The 19,904-nt window shown below is 44.8% G+C and overlaps 1 protein-coding gene across 4 annotated transcripts in view; it reads left to right on the top strand.

Annotated features, from left to right (window-relative positions):
* Window positions 1-1,298: 1,298 nt before the first annotated feature.
* The window catches only part of Mapk4 (mitogen-activated protein kinase 4), a 145,972-nt gene continuing 127,366 nt past the window's right edge, over window positions 1,299-19,904 (top strand). Inside the window, exon 1 of one of the 4 annotated variants that reach the window (XM_040273101.2) lies at window positions 1,299-1,521. The gene's annotated coding sequence lies outside the window, so the exon portion shown is untranslated. Of the gene's footprint in view, window positions 1,522-1,807; window positions 1,956-19,904 lie in introns of those variants that run through there. The other 3 variants (XM_078030037.1, XM_078030035.1, XM_078030036.1) reach the window with 3 other exon arrangements.

Raw genomic sequence — 19,904 nt, 5'->3', positions numbered from 1 at the left:
TTCACTCACACTCATCACGTGGAGAAAATTACATTTCCCCGGTTGCCAAATGGAAGAAACAGATTAACTTACGTGGACAAGCACATAGCTCCCAAGAGCATTTTCCAGAACCCAGACACTGAGCTAAAACACCCATAAGGGAGACTGAGCTTTTCTGGTGTCCTGGGTCATCCTCATCATCTGAACTCACTAGATCCTCATCTGGGTTTACTTTGGTGGGACACATGCCCTGTCTCTTTGGATAATATGAGCATCTTGGGGCCTCTCGTTCTTTCTTAGAAAAGAAGCTATAAAAATGAATAAATCAACACAGAACATTTCATACTTATGCATACTTGCTGAATTGATAATACTTATTTGTAATGAAAATTAAGCAAGCAAAATGTTAAAATGTTCTCTTTGGGAAAGACACATTGGAATGTCTTCCCACAGATATACACACATTTGCTTGTTAAACACGTTGTCCTCATCCCTACCTATTCTCTTAGGTTAATGGAGGTCCAGATAACTATTGTCTCTAATTTAGCATATAATCCTAAGCCTCTTACATATCTAAATACTTCTGATTCATGGCAGTTGTATCTGTATAATTACAGCCAACATCTATTACCTATCACATGACCATCAATGTACTAACAACTTACTTCATTTTCCAATATGATACCACAATTTTTAATCTTTTTTCCCCACATAAAAATTAGCCCAGTTATATGATTCGCTGATTAATTCTTTCAACAATCACTAAGAGTCTATTAAACACCTGAAATTGTAGAAGACTGGGAAAGGGGATGAAGCAGAAATAACCATAGTATACATGCAGCAGACCCTATGAAGTTCCAAGAGCTGTTCTCACTTTGAATGCTTTGGTTGGGAGAAGAGAGGGCTCATGGACAGCTAAGCCACTAATGACCTCATTATACAATATTTAGGTTATCGCATTTTTCTCTGCCTATGAAAGCAGCTCTCCAATCACTCCAGTGGGATACTGGTGTTCAGTGACGCATCCACTTGGTGCGGACTTCTTTGGCTTGCTAGAAGGCATCGCATTCGCCCCAATTATTACCAAAGTTATGAATCTGGTGGCTTCTGTTCATTTTTTTCTGGTTTCCAAAGTATTCGTTCCCTTCTATTCGTTTTATTTCGGCGATGCAAATGAGCACGGATCACAGCCCAGGCGCTCCGCGGTGAATACAGGGTAGACACGAGACGGGCGCACGTGCGTTCTGCATCCCCTGGATCCTGGACCCGCTGTACCCAATTGTCCACGCGGGTCTCCCCGGGCCTGGAGCCGTCCGGTTCCCGCCGGCTCCCTCTCCCCGTCCTCTCTCCTGGCCACTACCACAGCGCCAGCTGACCCGGCGAGGTCGGGTTTCTGTCCGGTCTCGTGAGGACCCCATTTCCCGCCTCTCCATCTCTCCCGGACAGAGCCTGGGGGATCCCCTCCCGGGAAAGTAGCAAGGACGGGCTTCTAAGGTGACAGGGGACCCTGGAGAATGTGTGTCCAGGAACTGTGCTGTCCAGGTAAGGCTGTCTCCGGGGCTGGGTTGGAGAAGGCCGTCTACACGGCGCATACTGGGCCCGGTAGCAGCGCGATGGAGCGGCTGCGAGGCTGCAGGGGGAGGAACAGGGCGCGCGCGGAAGGCTGCCACCCCCGGCCGCCCTGGGCCCCGCTGCCCCGAGCCGCCGCCGCAGCAGGTGGGGGCCTGGCGGGCCGGGGGCGGGGCTCGATTCGGGGCGGAGCCGCGGCGGCGGCGCGGGCGGGGGCCGGACCCAAGCCAGAGCCCGAGCCCGAGCCCTAGCTGGAGCTGGAGCGGCGAGCTGGGCTGTCCGGGCGCCCGCGGGAGCTCGCCGCGCGCCGGGGCTGGGACCGGCCTGGCTGAGCGCGCTGGCGCCGCGGCTCCACAGACAAAGGCGCCGCTCGCGCCCGGGCCGCCGCGCTCTCCGGCTCTGCCTGGGTAAGTGGCTCCCCCCTTCGCAGGCTTTCTTCTCCCGTCGCCTGCGCCTCTCGGAGTTCGGCGGGCTCCGGAGAAGCTGGGAGAAGGAAGAAATGAGAAGTCCTCGCTCGCTCTGCACCCCCGCCTCACCTTCACAATAAACCCTTAGGCCAAGCAAACACCCAGCGAGCGAGTTTGCGGGCGGTGGGTTGTCTCCCGCGGGTCCCACCCTGGCCGCCCTCGGTGACCTCTTCCTTCTCGGACCGCGCGCGCTGGTGCCGTTCCTAGAACGCTGGTTTGGATGTGAAGGGTGCCGCTGGGCTCCTCCGTGAGGGTGCATTGGGGAGGAGGTAAGAGGGACCAGGTGCCGCGGGGGGACCCCACCCCCAGGAACAGACTCGCGCGATCGGAGTCTCCGAGGGGCGGTTCGCACTGCGAGTTCAGATTCGGATCTCGGTTGAGGGGTCTGCCTCAGTTCCCTATTATCCTTCCTTCCCTCCCTGTTCAAGGGTTAATATAGCGCCCTCCCCTCGCCCCACCCGATAGAGGCGCCCACTCTGCGGGTCCTCGGGAGGGAGGGAACCCCGCTGCTTTCCACGGCTCGGCGATCCCCAGCCCGAAACTGCTAGGGAGGGCGGGCGGTGCGGGTAGTGGCTGGGGTTTGACATCACAGCTCGGTCCCGGGCCGGCCCCCGCTGCCTCCTCCTGGATTGCTTTCCATCAGAGAAACCACCGGGATCCTGGGTGGCTTTTGCTTTTGTTCTGCTCGCTACTCTGGAATCGGTGGAGAAGCCCGGTGGGCGGATGCCCTGGAGGAGGCTTTGGTGGGAGTTCCAGGTGCGGCCGCGAAGTGACAGTTGGAAGAGGCGGTGGTTTCCTGCCCCTGGATTGGGGAACGGATTCCAATCGCTAATCAATACCCGGGAACCTTCAGTGGCGGTCTGTAATGTCCGGAATGAGCGCGGTACCTCCCCCCCACCCCCTGCTACCGCGCACTGTCACGCGCTTCCCCAGCACTCTAGAAAGCGCTGCTTCCAGACGCGCATTTCCATTCATGGATCTGTGCCTGGGATTTGATTAATGTCACCTCTGCCTGGTTTCTCTAAAGAGTGAGTGCTACTATTTGATTTCATAGCCTTTTACTTGAGGCCTACTGTGTGCAAGGCAGCCGTACTAAGATCAGCTTAATTTAAGAGACATTTATTGATCATCTACTATGTGTATAACTGATGTGCCAGGAGGTTCTCGATTTAAAAGATATTTAATGAGTACCTACTATGATCAAGGTAGCTGTGTTATAGTCTTCTTATTGTAATAGATATTTCCAGAGCACCAGCAAAGTGCAAAGGACTTTTTTTTTTTCCTGAAGGATTGTTCATTGTAGTTTTGAGGGGCATATGGAAACAAGCAGGTGAGAATGTCTTCTGGCCCTTGAGTCTGTATCTCTTCAAATAAATTGCATTTTGACCTTCTGGACTTCTTAAGGTAGGACTGGGAAGAGCTGGTCTTCCACAGTTGAGGATAATGTCCCAGTTTGAGGGTTTGTCAGACAGGAGCTGGGCAGAGTAATGAAAAGTCATACTCTGGGACCTCTCTCCAGTTCAGTTTCCTTATGAGAGAGGGGAGGGGGGGGGGGAGAGAGAGAGAGAGAGAGAGAGAGAGAGAGAGAGAGAGAGAGAGAGAGAGAGAGAGGAGAGAGAGAGAGAGAGAGATATTAAAAGCCAGTTTCTTTGCAGAAAGCACTGGTCTAGTTATTACAGGTAATGAAGCAAAGGTTAATGAAGCAAAGCCCTGGTGCTCAAAGGAATGGAGAATCTGTGATGAGGACAGAAAGAAAGATACTCAAAGATACTCAACTAAAAAAGGAATGAATGAATCGATAGGGGAGGGGAGAGGGAAGCATGAGGTGGGGGATGGCTGGACCTTCAGCCTCTACCGGCATACTAGCACCAGGGGTGTTGGAGTGATAGTATTTTAAAAATCCCATCATTGCATGTGGCTGAGGACGGTAGGGCTGTATTGAATGGTCTGAGGATCCTTCCAAGAGATTTGATTAATCTGTTAGTCTGATTATCCTGGGAACTTGAAACACAATAGAATAACCAGAGTGGAAAGCAAGTTGTGCATGTCATATAGGCCATTAACAAGGACCTGTAGTCCCAGAGACATATAGTCTTTGTCCACAAGGATCTAACAGAGGTCTTCAGAAAGATTCATAAAATGACAAGTTGCGCAGCATATATGAAAAGCCAGGAGCAACTTCCTCCTAGAATTTACTGTCAGAAAAATTAATTCTGACGTCACGGAATTAAAACTTTTATTTTATCAGACCTTGAGAATGCTCCGTATGCCTCATATGTTTATCTTTTTGCATTGGTTTCCGGCAGTTTCTGATAACTCTTTATCCCAGTCTCTTGCTGGTGGTGAACTTTTTCTTCATAAACTATTTCTGGCATCCATTTTAAATTCTTTTTTAAACTACATTTTATTGTTTTTGTTGTGAACTTAAAAGCCCCCCTCATTTTTTCTGGAAGTAGGACTATTATGAAAGATATTTGGAAAATATGGTAAGCACCAGATGAATGTACTTGGAGGCCTCTGCTTGCTCCTCAGAAAAGGGGAGAAAAACCGAAGGAGAGCAACACCAGGAATTTATAGAGAAAAACCTAAACTGGCCTTGCAAGATGAATTAGCATTCTCATGGCAAAGACTGAAAAGGATCCCCTCCCACACTGAGGGAAACAGTGCAAGCAAGGGTGTCAGAGAAAACAAAGCCAATCTAGAGCCTCTAGGAATTTGCCGGATCTTTATCTAGGATGTTTTCTATTCGCTCAACAATACTGTCTGAGTATTTTATTGTGTGTCGAGGCCTGCGCTGGGGATCAGGCAGGGTTTCACTCTGCATGGTTTGAGGATCTTGGAGACCCCACAGCTGCAAGGACCCTTGCTCATCTCCTGTTCCAGCTGCCAGGTCACCCATCCATCGTCCCCACCATCATTCCCTCATGCATTCCTGGAGTGTTTTCACCTGAGCCAAACTTGACGGTAATCTTCCAGGCCAGGAATGTGACTTCTTTCTGCCTCTCTCCTTGCAAGTTCCAGCAGAGTCTGAAGAGTAGGTGACACTTATTTCAGTGCCCTCTTCTGCCTGTTTTTTTCACTTTTCCTTCCCTTCTCAGGGTCTGTGGTCCTCTCTTTGTCCTCTTCACCATTTACAGCTGCTCCAAAGCCTCTCACTATATGAAAACTGGTCTCAGGGGAAAAGCAATCTGTCATCTGTCACTTTGTCTTGAATATGAATGCAGGTCACTGTGTTCTCTCTTCCAGAGGTCTTTGCTCTTTAAGCCTCCTCATGGCATGACAGGCTGAGTCTGCAGTGAGAGGGAATCAAACACGGGCTAGTGGGGATTGGAGGTAACTAGGGGGACAAGGAGCCTTTTCTGGTGCTCTTGCTATGTTGCCACCACCTCCTCACAGAGCTGTGCTTGGCTAGGGTCCTTGAGTCCCATGATCCATCAAAGTCTGGAGTCTTCATTGTTTTTTATCATGGGATGGTTTTGGTGGTAGATGTCAGACAGTAGCTCTCTTGGAGTCACTGCAGGATAGTGGCAGGAGAGGCTTCAGTTCTGCAGGAGCTTGATGCTTATCTAACTGGGCAGGGGATTGGCTTTAAGAAGAAGACAAATGTCCAGGTCTTGGAGTGCATTGTAAGGACCAAGTGAAGGGCTCTGAGTTTATACTTTGTTAGCTCCAAGGCACATGGATCTCTGGAAAAGGTTTCGAGAAACAATTGGACAGCGGTGTCTGCAAGGGCAGGTTACTAGGGGCTATCTTCCACTTAAGACTGGCAAAGCTCAGAGAAGCTTCTTAGAGTATTGACTTAAATTGAGAGCATGGATCAAAATAGAATAGTTAATTACAAGGTGACCTGTACTTCTGTTAATATCCACCCTCAGAAGTGAGAACTTCCATCTCTTCAGCAACTCCAGTGAGCATCAGCACCAGCAGCATCTCTGTAGGATGGAAAGAGGGTAAGGTTAATTCCCTGTGAGCAGGAGGCTGAGTTCCATAAGTGAGTAAAAGTAACTTGTTGCATCATGTAAGTGAATTTAGGCAAGGCCCAAGTTATTGCTTCAGAAATTGTTTTTCAGGTTGCTTGAATGGTATTTGAAAGCCTTCAATGAGAGTTCATTTGATTTCAACTTCTCTTTTGGAATACCCAAACCTGAGTTGAGACTTGACCTTGTATTAAAACAGGCCAAGCAGAAAATATTTGTCCTCCCTTTCTTTGGGGTGAAGGAGTGTAATTTAAGTACTTAAAAATGATAAAACTTTAAAAAAGAAACTTTACCATTTGAACTTTTTATTCACTCATTATTTAGTTAATTAATCTTTTTTCCTTAGTCTAGATCAACCTAAAATGAGAAAGCTCATTTAAATTGTCACTGGACTCTGTGAGACTGATCGGTCAACATATAAAAGTCTCATTACCAAACATTGAAAGGCTCTCTGTGTGAAGATTTGCTGTAAAAGGGATTTTTTTAAAAAATTGCCAGTCTTTAAATTGTATTTAAACTGATTTGATTTGTATAAAGATTTTCAAGAGTTGAGACCCATTCAGAGATTTTTGGGTTGTCTGCATATTCACAGGAAATAGAACTAAAAGAGATTTTAGGGGACCCTGACCATCCCTCCTTGCCCATTGTTTACATGGGGAAACTGAGGCCGAGAACAGTTAGATGGTTTGCCAAGGTTACACAGAGGTCAGCATGGAGGCTGGGATTAGAGCCCAGAGTTTGCCCCTTCCCTCGACACACAGTGCTTCTGGGAGATTGTTCTGTCTTCGTAGTAGTAGGAGATTGTTGGTGGAGGGGACCAGGCAGGAAAGGGGCTTAATAATTTCTCTCAATTCCAGAGTACCTAGTCCTGAGAGAACTCCTCATAGATTCAAACTAATTTACCTCTACACCAAAGATCTGTGTACACGTAGCTAGTACTGAAATGAAAGAGTTGGATTGATGGAATGAGATTATTTAAAAAGCTTCCTTCAATGTTCTTTTATATCATCTTTTCAGCAAATAAATTATAATGGGAACTTTTATTTTTCTGTTTAGAAAAGTAATGCATATTCATTGTGGAAAGTAGCAAAAAGAGTATACAAATCTTACCTGTGATATTTTGGGGCCCACTCACATTTCACTTTATTTTTAGTATTTTTTTGTCTCAACTCATTTTTAAGCACGAATGAACACGGAGACCATACTGTCCATGTAATTTAAATTTTATCTTTGTTCAGTTAATATTAGAATAAACAATATTTGTCATAAACTCTTTTGTAAACATGATTTTTAATGGTCACATAAGTCAATATTTGAGAGGTCCTGAATTTTTCAGAACATTTTGCTATTAGTAGACATTGTTTGCTCCCGATTTCTCCCTGCTGTATCATTGTGTAACTTGGTGTCCCTGCTTTTTTTTTACTATTTGGAAAGTTTTCTTGGTGTATATTCCCAGACCATGAGATTAGCCAGGGATGTGAGTGCGTTGAATGACTTTACAAAAATGGTATACCGGTCTACCCTACATTGATAGCATGCTGTGAGTGATGGAATTTCAGCACATCATTGAGAGCATACAGCACTTTGTATTTTTGTAATTGCTTGTTTGACAAGTTAAAAAAATGTATCTTTATTGCTCTCACTTGCATTTCAGTAATCAATATAAGATTGTCTCCTGTTTGTATTTTTTTGGGGTGAATTATCTATTTTTCTATTTGGGTTTAGTGGTTTTAAAAAGTTCATCTGAAAGCCATTTCTCAAAAGGGAAAACTGATTTCCAAGGTATAATGGAAATTTTATGAAAAATTTCATTTAAATCTGATGTTCCATGATTCTAACACCTTGAGTGCCATGTTTCATGCTAATTTGTTCATAATTGTAGAGCTGCCCATTAGTTCCTGAAGCAAGCTTAAATGGAGGAGAGTGCTCTGGCCCCTTGTGGAACCTAATGTCCATTGAGCATTTGCTGAGTGCTTCACAGATGTTAATTCTTCGTTCCTACAACAGCCAGTGACATGGGTTTGTCAGTTACCTCCATTCACATATAAGGAAAGTGATATATGGAAAGGTAAAGTAACTTACGCATACATTTTGAATCATTGCCAGATACCTCTGGATCATTGCCAAAGTGGCTTACCTTCCTTGTGTAATTGGTCTTTGAGGGACTTGGAATATTGGCAACTTCCTCTGAACTCTACTGCCTATTTCTGAGAGAATTTTGTGGTATGAGTTATTTTGCCATCTTAAAAAGTTTCCTCACTTTATCTTCTGTATCTCTTATCTGCTCCTATGTTTTCTGTCCTTAAACAAAACAAAACTCTTCAGGCTACATTCTGAATAATTTCTTCTGATCTGTTTTCCAAGTCATAATGTGTCTCTTCAACTTTATCTACTCTGTGGTTAAATCCATCTGTAAGTTGCATACTCACTTTTAATTATTGAATTTTCATTGCAGAATTCTAATTCTTTTCCATGTCTTTAGCGTTACTTTATATAGTTCCTGGTTTCTTATAACTTTTAAGTCCAGCTTTTATCTTCATGAGTATGCTAAGCATAGATGTTTTACATTCTGTTGGGAAATTTTTTCCATCTGTAATACCTAAGCATCTGTTTTTTCTGTCTGTTGTTTCTTTTAATTCTCTCACTGGTACATATTTATGTTGTCATGTCTCAAGTGCTTGGTTATCTTTAAATGTTTGCTGAATATCATTTTGAAAAAAATGTATGTATAAATACCATATTTCAGCCATTTTATGTTGCATATTTTTACATGTTAATTTCTGAAATTGAGATGTGTTTTACAATTAATAGAATCTGACATTTATAGTTGATAACATTTTAAAGTTTTCCCTGGTACATAATGATGCACCATATAATCAGTGATATTTACATTTGATGATGTGATAATTTGTGGCTTTGGATGAAGATGATAAAGAAGACAAGAGTTTAGAGAGGATTTTAATTAGTTTCTGCAGAATTTCTGGGGGATCAGCAATAGTGGGTCAATTTGGAAACTTGAAATTTTCTAGGCCACCCAGATGACATGAAGCCAGACGAGTTTATTTTAAACTCTCTCTTACTCATATCTTGCTCTTTGGGTCCTATTCTAAGTGTACCGAGGCCTACCCTAGGGAGCTCTTGGCCTCCTGGCCCATGAAGCTGTCAGTGAGCTTCTCAGCTTTGGCTTCCTCTTCTGGATTGGCAGGTTCCCCCAACAGGCTAAAAGTGCTTACTCAGGCCCATGTCTAGGTCTTATTTTTCTCCCATATCTTAAATCTGAAAATTTCCCCTATCTTCTTAGCTCTTTCATGCTTTCAGGACGTTTTTTATTTTTGTTTTTTAAAATTTCCTCCAGGTTTTATTCTTGTGTTCACTGGGGAGGTTGGTTCAAGTTACCTGGTTCAGTGTTGCCAGGCAGGAGGTGAGACCAAGGTCAGTCAATCTTAGAGAATGACCAGAGAGAAGCACAAGTCACCAGCTGCTCTTGTCCTGCCTGTGACTAGAGACCTTTCTCCATCTGCTCCCAACACATCTTCCAGGTGGCAGATGGAAAGCAGGAGTTAGGATGAATAAATTTCCACAACTGGACACAACTAAATGTAGATGTTCCTCTATCTAATTCCTCGGGCTTTTCCCAATAAGGCAGGTGACCTGGCAGAGGGAGTAGTCACAGGAGTGGATCTGGAGTCCCATCTGTCTCCATCTGGATTCTTCCTTTTTGTCCATTCTGTCCTACAAAAAGATGGGAAGTTAGAACCAAGGGAAGCTGTGAGGGAGGAGGATGCTCTCTAGGCTAGCAGCTGCTAAGAAGTGAAATAAGTGGACTGTATTTGCCGGCAGGGCTTCTTCCAATTGGCCTGGTCCCCTAACGCTTCCATATGGAAGACAGAATTTCTCATCCTTGGCCAGGGCTTCTCCTTGTAGAGGCTGAATGATCCTGTCCAGGCTTAGGACTCAGGGTGGCCTTCCCAGGTGACTGTTCTTGGTCCTGGTGTTTCAAAAGAAGCTTTCTGAAACTGCATACTCAACCATGTGTTATCGAGATCAGCAGAAATGTATCTTCCCCCAACCCTGTTCCAATTCCATTGTTCCTCTCCAACCTTCATGAAGCTGGAGAAGTTTGCCATGAGGAAAATGTAATCGCTGAGTTTTAAAAGGTTGGGAACAAGGTTATTGAGTGGTGGCAAGTCCAGGGTTATTGAGTGGTGGAAAGTTTGCTTCCCTCTTACTAGAGCCTGCATGGACACTTTCTGGGGTAGGGAGGAGATTCACATTTTTATTTTTGAGTCCCTTTCCCCCTAGAAACTTTAGGACTAAATATTCTCTCTCTCTCTCTCTCTCTCTCTCTCTCTCTCTCTCTCTCTCTCTCTCTCTGTACCCTACTCAAGGAAACACTGATCCTCTCTCACCTTTCAAGGGTATAAAGAGGCAGAGGGTGTGGGCAACAGGAGTCTGCCCTGATAGAAAGGACTTGTTTGGGTGGCAGGTGTCCCTACCAGCCTTTTGGAGACCACTCATAGCAGGGAGCCTTTTTTGTATTCCATAATGATTTATCCAGTTGATTTGTATTTTTATTTTACGATATTTAACACAAAGGAAAGAATATATATGATTTTAGTCGATCAATTCTTTTTTTTTTTGGTGGTGCTGGGATTGATAACTTTAGTCTACCCCATTGCTAAAAATAGAAATCTTCCAATTAGGTTTTAATAACTGTCCCTAAAAGAAACAGATCCATCATTCCTCTCCCATGTAGTTCTAGATTGCGATTGATCCTTTTGAAGAAATGATAATGGCTTAATTAATTTTGAAGAGGCAGATTTCCTATTCTCCAAGAAAAATGTACCCTTCCTTGCTAATTTTTAGGGGCAGAATCAATAGAAAGTTCTAGAATTTATGAACTATGATGTGTGAAAACTCTTCAGCCTGAAATGAAGTAAGTTGATTCCCCCAGCAAGGACAAGACCAGATTTATATATCCCTGACCCAGGCTCTTAAGCTGATTTTTCTGAGGAGATATAGTTATTTGAGATTCATCAAGATGATTATCTATATTTCTTTTGTCAACTTTTCCATTTTTTTGGATTCGAATTTTTTTCTAGCCATTTTGAAACCATCTTGTCTGCTAATAAGAGAAAATATGCTGCAATTTCATAAACATATGGGGAGACCATGGGAAGTTCAGACAGAGTTAGGTGAGCAAACTCCTGTACATGTCAGAGACCAAGATACTGGCTTCAGTGTATGGTGAGTTTTTACAAAATGTCCAGAATTTTTTAGAGAACTCAGAACAGTAAAGTGTGGTGACTCTTAAACAGAAAAAAAGGGGAAAGGGACAGAAACATTAGGAAATCCGAAATGATATTTTTTTGTAAGAGAAGAATAAGGAAGATGATTGCAGTAACATAACAATGCAGTAGCTAAAGCAGCCTGCTCTGAGTTTCCCAGGTCGGAGGAGAGAAAATGAAAAATTTCTTATTATATAGTTCCACGAGCTGCATGTCAAACTCAGAGAGGGCTTTAATGACCCACCCATTTGCTATGTAATACAGCCCTTGAAAGGTGTGCCATCTGAGCGACAGAGAGAACATTAGGGTATACAGAGTCAGGGGTGAGCCTTTTACACTGTGAGCGAGGGTACATCTGGTAGGTAGTTCTGGGTACGTCGTGTCCTGAATATCTGTTCATGTTTCTACGCATCCTCACTTTCTCACATTGAATGAATATTAAAGATGAAAGGAAGAAAAAAAGACTCAGGTGCTTATTGGTTTGTTGGGTCTCTGGATGGAGGAAGACCCATCAGTTCAGAGTGGAAATGCTCTTTGTTTAAGAGTTAAGAGTTCAAAATACTGTTTCACACTTTATTTATTTTTTTAGTTGTAGATGGACACAATATCTTTATTTATTTATTTTTATGTGGTGCTGGGGATTGAACCCAGTACCTCACACGTGTGAGGCAGGTACTCTACCACTGAGCTACAGCCCCAGTCCTGTTTCACACTTTTTTTGTGCATACTCTGTTCTTCAAAAGTTCTCCAGTGAGTGTGTTGTTCCCTACATCTCTCTCTAATGAGCAAATTTCTGAATGTGAACTTGGAATGCCTTTGTGCAGCAAGAGGTAGTACAGCTTTCCCCCTTTGGTTTCCCTCTCCAGTTTATCCAGAAGCAGATCCCCAGAACCAAACATCCATCAATCCTTTACCTGTTTGCTTTTCTCTCTTATTTAACCAACAAACAATACAACGCTTTACTTCATATTCCTGAGTCCCGGATTTGGCTTTCATAATATAGTTAAATAACCTTCTAATCTTCCATCCTACCTCTTTGTGGGTGAGAAATAATAATAGCATTCTTATTAAATTATCATCACCAAAGGCAATGTCAGATTTCAGTAATCTAAAACTATATTGCCTTAAACTTAGATTATTTGAAATAAGACCTTTCCTCTTCAGTATTGAGTATCTAGAAGAGAAGGTACCTACCTGTAGATCCAGGAGACAGACCCAGGCACATGTACATCTGCATAAGCTTTTTTTTCTAGAAGGAAACAGTTTACATTGTTAGTAGTGGTAGAGTAACATTGAGTTGGGGAAAAGAATTCTTTGGTTTTTATTTTGTACTTTTCTATACCATTAAAATTTTAAAATAAGGCATTCAAGTGACAGAAGAATATTAGAGTATGCAGAGTAGGAAAAGAGTTTTTACACTGATTTTACAAATCATTAGACTGAAATCTCTAGGCGCATGTGGTCAGTATATGTCATAAAACCATCTCCCATGGTTTTGTGTAACTTTATACATCCTTTTATAGAGACCTTTCACGACAGTGTCTTCTTTGAACCTCCTGGTAGCACTGTCCAGTAAGTTGGACCAACATTATATGATTTTCATTTTACAGAGAGAAAACTTAACTTTGGGGAAGGTGGGTAGTTTGTCTTAGATGACACAGTCACTACCTGCTAAGTCTAGAACCAGAAGCCAAGTTTGATGCCATGTTCAGTATTCTTTCATCCCTGATAGAACAGTTTTACTATTTATTCTGGACATTTTTTTTAAACACTCTGAACTACCTCCTTTCTGATATCTTGCTGCATCATCTATTTTATTCTCTGTTGGATCACAGTTAGATGCATAATTGTTCTCATTAATTTTGTCCACACAGGCTCTCTCTCTCCCTTTTGTATTCTGACTGTGTCTAGTATATTATGTGTATATATTGGACGCTTAATCTTTGCTTTATGGAATTGGATACTCAAGGTACTTTCTTCCGAAATAGTTATCCATTTCTAGGAAAATAAAATTAATACACTTAGCCATTGCTACAAGACTAATGTTATTGTCCACAAGGGAATGAGAACCACATGATGTTTGAATTGGAAGAAAACCATCTTTGAGAGTATTTATTCTCTTGTTTCATAAATAAGAAACTGGAGATCATATAACTTGCCCAGGATCCCACAGGGAAGTAGAGGTGATGCAGTACACAGAGCCCAGTTCTCCTGACTTCCAGCCCAGCCTCCCTCCTGCTGCATCGGTCATTATAGAGGACAATTGTCCTGGTCATTGGGTCTTAGATAAATGGTCAGTGCTGGCAAAAAAACAAGTCACACTGAATGAAAATTCCAATTGTGAAGAGAGGTCATCTGAAAAAGAAGAAGCTGTATTGAGCTTCTTTTTCCATGTTTTGATGAATGATTTTGCAGGCATACCTCTTTTTAAGCAGACTTGCTGTATCAACATCAGTATTTGCACAAAAAGATTCACTATAGGAATTATTTAGGTGATGAGTGTCCCCACCATGTGCATTTTTGTTAGAGTGACATCACATCACTTATTGGGTAAATCCAGGCACCTGGCATCAAAGTTGTGAACTGAGGAATAAATAGTATTTTCTGTCTTACCTGTGAGCTTTTAAAATATGAGCCATTATGTGACATTATGTTAAGTGAAGTAAGCCAGGCACAGAAAGACAAAAACTGCATATTCATAGTCATATGTGGAAACTAAAATAGTTGATCTCATGGTAGAGAGTAGAACCCTGGTTACCAGAGACTGGAGAGAGCAGCAGAGAGGGAGGAGGTTGGTTAATGGGTACAAAGTTACATTTTGATAGGAGGAATAAATTCTAGTGTTCTTATAGCACAGTAGAGTGCCTGTAGTTAACAGTGATTTATTGCATATTTCAAAATAGCTATAAGAGAGGATTTTGAATGTTCCCAACACAAATAAATGATGTTTGTTGTTGTGATATACTAATTACCCCAAGTTAATCACTCTGCATTGTATACATGCATCAATTTATCACATCTGTTGCTCTCCTACCATCATCTGGGGGCTGAGGTTGTAGCTCACAGGTAGATAGCTTGCCTAACATGTGTGAGGCCCTGGGTTCGATCCTTAGCACCATATAAAGATAAATAAATAAAATAAAGGTATTGTGTCCATCTACAACTACAATATTCTTTTTTAAAAAATATATCACCTGGAGAATATATGTGCATGTGTATGGCCATGCATATGTGTGTGTGTGTGTGTATTGTGTGTGTGTGTGTGTATGTGTGTGTGTGTTAAGCACACCTGTTCAGGCTGTAGCCCTAGAGAGCCTCATCTCTGCCGACTGGGGTGAGTTCCAGATATCAGTATTATTTAAAATTTCAGATTAGCTTTATATGGGAATCATCTAGGGAGTTTCAAAAATACTGATGTCTGGGTCCCACTCCAGCAATATCTATGTCGTTGGGTCTGGGTCTGGTCTGAGCATCAGAATTTCTTCAAAGCTCTTCAGGTGATTCTAAAACACAGCCCATATTGCAACTCTCCAGGTAAGTAAGACAGACCAGGTTTACCTTGAGCATAGTAGGTGCTCAAGAAACGAGTACATATGAAATGAAAGATGGTCGGGCATCTAAGAATGCTAGTGTTGAAAGTGGTACATATCTGGTTCTTCGGTTATTTCCGCAGGCCTAGTGGTATTATGCCGTGGGCAGCAAAACCTAATCAATTCAGCTCACGGCAGTAGCCTTCATTGTGGCCAACCAGGGAACTTTGAGCTGAAACTGACAGTCACAATCTTCCTAATTGCAATTCCATTGTCTCCATCGTGGTAGGCGTGGCACATCTGCCTATCACACTCCTGACATTGTTCTTCAGAGAATAATAACCAGAAACTGGCATCTGTGAAATGAAGGTGCTCCAATCCTGGCTTTAGCCTCAGGTGAACTCTGTCCAGTTCAGCAAGTATCTACCCAGGCCTCCCTTCTGCCCAGGGCTCCCTGGAGCACAAGGGCTCCCTGGAGCACAGAGTGCCTGTGTTGCTTGGTTTCCTTTGTTCCCGGGATGATTCTTGTTTGGTTCAAAGGAAAGGGGAAGGGAAGTATTTCCAAATCTGGCCCCTGGGTGAATACAGGTGCTTTGAAATACGAAAAGACTCAGCTGTCCTGGGAAAGGGCAGCGGCCAGGCAGAGGGTTCTTTGTGGCTCCTGAGTGCAATCTGAGCTGCTTCTTATGGTCTCTGAAGGGCTTAGGGTGGTGGCTCTCTCACCAGTGCCATCAGTATCACCTGGAGGGCTTGTTAAACTAGAGTGCTGGAGGGCCCCAGAGTTTCTGCTTCAGTAGGTGTGGGGTGGACCCAAGAATGCACATCTCTAACACCTTCCCCAGAGATGCCGATGCCGCTCACCCAGGGACAACCACTGCTCCCAGAGGAAGGGGAGGAAGGACGTGCTGACAGCACTGTGTTGTTTATGAAATGGTCAGAAGATCACTGTATAAGGAATTGACATGACCTCTCAGCCAACAAGAATGATAAATTAATTGATTTAAAAAAACCCACGAAACAGCTACTACCTGTTAAGTATCGTGTAAGCTTTACTGCTATAAGAAAGAGAAAGATGCAGTTACTTTGTGAATCAGCTTGTCTGGGGGATGCTGGACCAGTCAAGGGACCACCACAACACTGTTCCCTTTGTGCTCTGTAGAGGGGGCTCCTGGGGCTTCCAGGGACACACATGTGCAGGTGGGCACATGCCCACTACAGCTGCAAGCCAGCTGTGCACGAGGGAAATCAAGAAGAGGGCAAAGAGGTCTAATGGTTGGTTGGGGCCAAGTGCAAAAGGAGCCAGGAGGCTTTTGGGGTCAGGTGAGGCCTGGGTGGAGTCTTGGAGGATGACCAGGAGTTTGCCAGGGGAAGAGGGCGGGGCCGTAGTGCAGGAGCAGCGAAGGTGCGAGAGAACACAGCCTGCGTGTGGCACTGTGCGGGGCTTGGGATGCTGAAGGCGGTCATGGAGAGGGAGTTTAGTCGGCACCCGCAGGCAGAGGCTGGTCACAGGGCCCTGGCTTCACATGGAAGAACCTGGGCCCGTCTGAAGACAAGTGCAGTTTTTAGGGGTGAAAGCAGGTGAGGAGGATGATCTGATTTGCCTGCTCACTGCCTGCAAGTCGGAAAACAGACTGGAGGGGACACGCGCCTCCAAGAGACTGTCACAGGAGTCCCTGTGGGAGGTGATGAAGCCACAGGGGACATGGCCTTTACATCATCTTGTCCTTGCATCACCCTCTGCCTCTGCTCGGCGTTGCAGACTTTCCAATGACTCTGTGCTTTCAGAGTGCCACCAGGCAATCATTCTGGGTCCCCCATACAGAGATTGGTTTTTCAAGGAAAATGAAGTTACAGTGAATGTCAGGGGAACATTGGAGCAGGTGAGCCACAGGAATGCAACCACATGAGGGGTGTGTGTGGAAGGGAGTGGGCCAGTACCACCTCCTTAGCTTAGGGGAGGTCGGGAGGGATGCCTGTGGTGTCTCTCTAGGGAGCTCCTAGTGTTCCTCCTTTGGCACTAGCTGGATGCTGCACTTCTCTCCTCTGCTCCTACCTTGAGACACATTAGAGTTGTGGCCCAGCTAAGTATCTGAAGAGACAAGATGTCACCCTGGGCAGCCACCTCTCCCCACCTCCCAGCTCCATCCCCCTTCAGTTTTTGGGGTGCACCCAGGGCAGGCTCCTAAGTTCATGGTGACCTCGGGCTGACTCAAGGTGGGCACTTCGGAGGGAAGAGGCCACCCTGAACAAATGAGGCCCACTCTGTGCCCACCACAGCTGCAAGCCAGCTGTGCACGAGGGAAGTCAAGGAAAGGGCAAAGAGGGCTAATGGTTGGGCCCAGTGCAACAGGAGCCAGGAGTGGTGAGTCCTCCTCTCTCCTGGCCCCTCTGGAAAAAAAATCCACAGCGATGGATTTCACTTGCGCTTCTCACTTCAGTCTGGTAATGAAAATTTGATTTGTGGTTTCCTCTCACAGGGCTCTTCATCACACAGTAATTGATAGGCCTCCAACAAGTGGCTCTGGAGGAAATCAATTCTGACAGGTCTCATCAGCACCTGGATGGTCCGACAAGGAGCTTTGCAGACCCTGTCTCCCCGTGGTGCCCCTTCGTCCTTCAGGAGGTGGGGTCACCCCAGGGGCTGAGTTAGGGACTCCCTCAGAACCCCTGAGGGGGCTGCTGGAGGAAGAGGTGGCAAGGATCCCATGGAATAGATAGACGAGCAGGCAGACTCTGTGCTCTGAGCATCAAGATTTAGATGTCACCCTTGTCAACCAACTGGATGTGGGTGAAGGGCAGGATGGGAACTGGCAGCCCCCCTCAGACTGGATGACCCGCTGTCCTGTTTGCCCTGGTCTGGGAAGGCAGACGGGACCTGGAGTCCTCACCCAGGGAGGGGGCCCAGACATTCTGCTAACAACACCCCCCCCCCCCGGGTTCTCTTGTGAGCCTGTTGCTAAAACTGCTTGGCCCAATGTCAGAGGAGGCTTTCATCCACCTTGGGTTGGCCAAGGTAGAGCTACCTTTTCCTGATTCTGTCTGCTGTTTGGCTCTGGATGAAACTCAGCCTCCACCGTGTGTCACTTGGAAGTCTGTCCTTGGATCACTTGAGGAGGTACCGCCTTCTCCCTCTGTCATGGCGTTTACTGCCAGCCCTGCTCCATGAACCAGATTATCCACTGCCTTCTCAAATAATGTCAGTTGTGTGGTGCTTGTCTCTTCAGATACTTAGTAAACCTTAAGGCAGGAACTTAAACCTTTCACAGAACTTCTTTTATACCATTCCCTTGCTTCCCTCAGGTGATGTCATGTGACCTTGGTTCTGAGTTAACTCAGGGTCTGAACTCATCTTCCTTTCCAGTGTCTCTCAAGTACAGCTCATGGCCTCTCCCCTGAGACTCACCCAGTAGGTCTGCTTGATGCATTTAGACATCATCCTGTATTCTATGAGTTCATTCTGGGTTCTCCCAACATCCCCAGATGCACTAGTGCTTTTACTTTAAAAGTGAGGAAACAAAATGAATTAGTTATTCAATGATGTGTAACAGACACCCCCACTACTCAGAAGCTTGAAGCAGCAAATGTTTACTAACTTATAGTTTCTAGGAGTCAGGGATTTGGAAGCAGTTTAGCTGGGTGGTTCTTGCTCAGGGTCTTTCATGAGGTCATTGTTAAGATGTTGACTAAAGGCGGTTGACATCTGAAGGCTTGTCTGGGACCATGGGATTGGCTTCCAAGGTCACTCAAACTGACTTTTGGCCAGAGGCGTCAGTACCTCTCCACCTGGGCCTCTCCATAGGGCTTTACCAAATGACAGCTGATATAAGGAAGAACTAGTGGGAAGTTGCAGTGTCTTTTATAACCTAGACTCTGACCTTTGGTATCTGTCATTACCATTTTCTTTCTATTCATTACAAGTGAGTCACTAAGTCTAGCCCACACTCAAAGGGAAGGGGAATTATGCCCAGCCTTTCGAAGGGAGTGTCAAAAACATTTTAAACCGCCACATAAAGTGTGGCTCCTGGTTCTGACCATATGGGCAAGCAGAACAGTTGAGTCATCCCCTGCTAAAGGTTTCCTTCCTGTGTGGAGGGCTTGCTGCCCACTCTGGAGGGTTCATGTGCCTGTGAGTTGAGGTGGAAGAGAGTTGGATCTGCAGTTACATAACTTAGAGTTCGTCAGACAATAGTTATGACTTGGCAGTATTACATGTTCTAGGAGTCTGGGGACCAAGGAAATTTCCATGTGGTTCTTTGCCTTCACAGAGCTCACAGCTAATGACGCCTTTAACAAGCACCATATAATTACCACTGTTCTTTCGAAGGCTTTATCTATTGACTAGACTTCTAGTCTTTCTAGAAATACAAAGAATGGGCAGCCTAAAGAAGTGGGTTTATCTCTTAGAGGATTTAGAGACCCTTCCTTCTTTGGGGCCTCAGGTTTGTCATCTGAAAAATGAAGTGTTCAGTGGGTGTACCCTGAGTGCTTGTTGGAATCACCAGGGGAACTTAGAAAGAAAATGTCCTCAGAAATTCTAATTCACTCAGTATCAGGGAGGTCTATGCATAGGAGTTCCTCCGATGAGATCCTATAGACTGTGACATTGGGTGGCTTTGGTGAGTTCTCTGGTCATCTGGTGTAGAAAAGATACACCGATGCCCTTGTCTAGGAGTCTGAATCCTGAAACTACCACCCTACTCCCAAACTGGTCATCCACAACGGCCTAAGAAGGTGCTGGGCTACCTTGGGAGTTACTCAGCTTCCTGTTGCCACAATAACGCAGCCTGTGCCCATATCCCCGGATCTTAGGGATGTTGTAAAATTAATTCCTGCATTGGCAGGTGGTTACACTGGACCAGTAGTTCTCAAAATGTGGTTACTTTTTAGCAATGCTCATTCTCCCTTCCTGCCACACTCAATCAGAATTTTTGGATCTCTGGGATGAAGCCCCTGAAGTTGCTCCTGATGGAAATAAATTTAGAGAAGCACTGAACTAGAGGACTTGTCAAATACCATTGACCCCCAACTTTCGTCTCTGCAGCAGTGAGTTGGGGGCATGTCTGTCTTGCAAATCTCACGGGGAGTATTGGGGAT

This window comes from Ictidomys tridecemlineatus, chromosome 13, assembly GCF_052094955.1.
Source record: "Ictidomys tridecemlineatus isolate mIctTri1 chromosome 13, mIctTri1.hap1, whole genome shotgun sequence".
Classification (NCBI taxonomy): Eukaryota; Metazoa; Chordata; class Mammalia; order Rodentia; family Sciuridae; genus Ictidomys; species Ictidomys tridecemlineatus.
The sequence above is the reverse complement of the archived record's forward strand: the minus strand, read 5'-3'. Positions and strand labels throughout refer to the sequence as shown.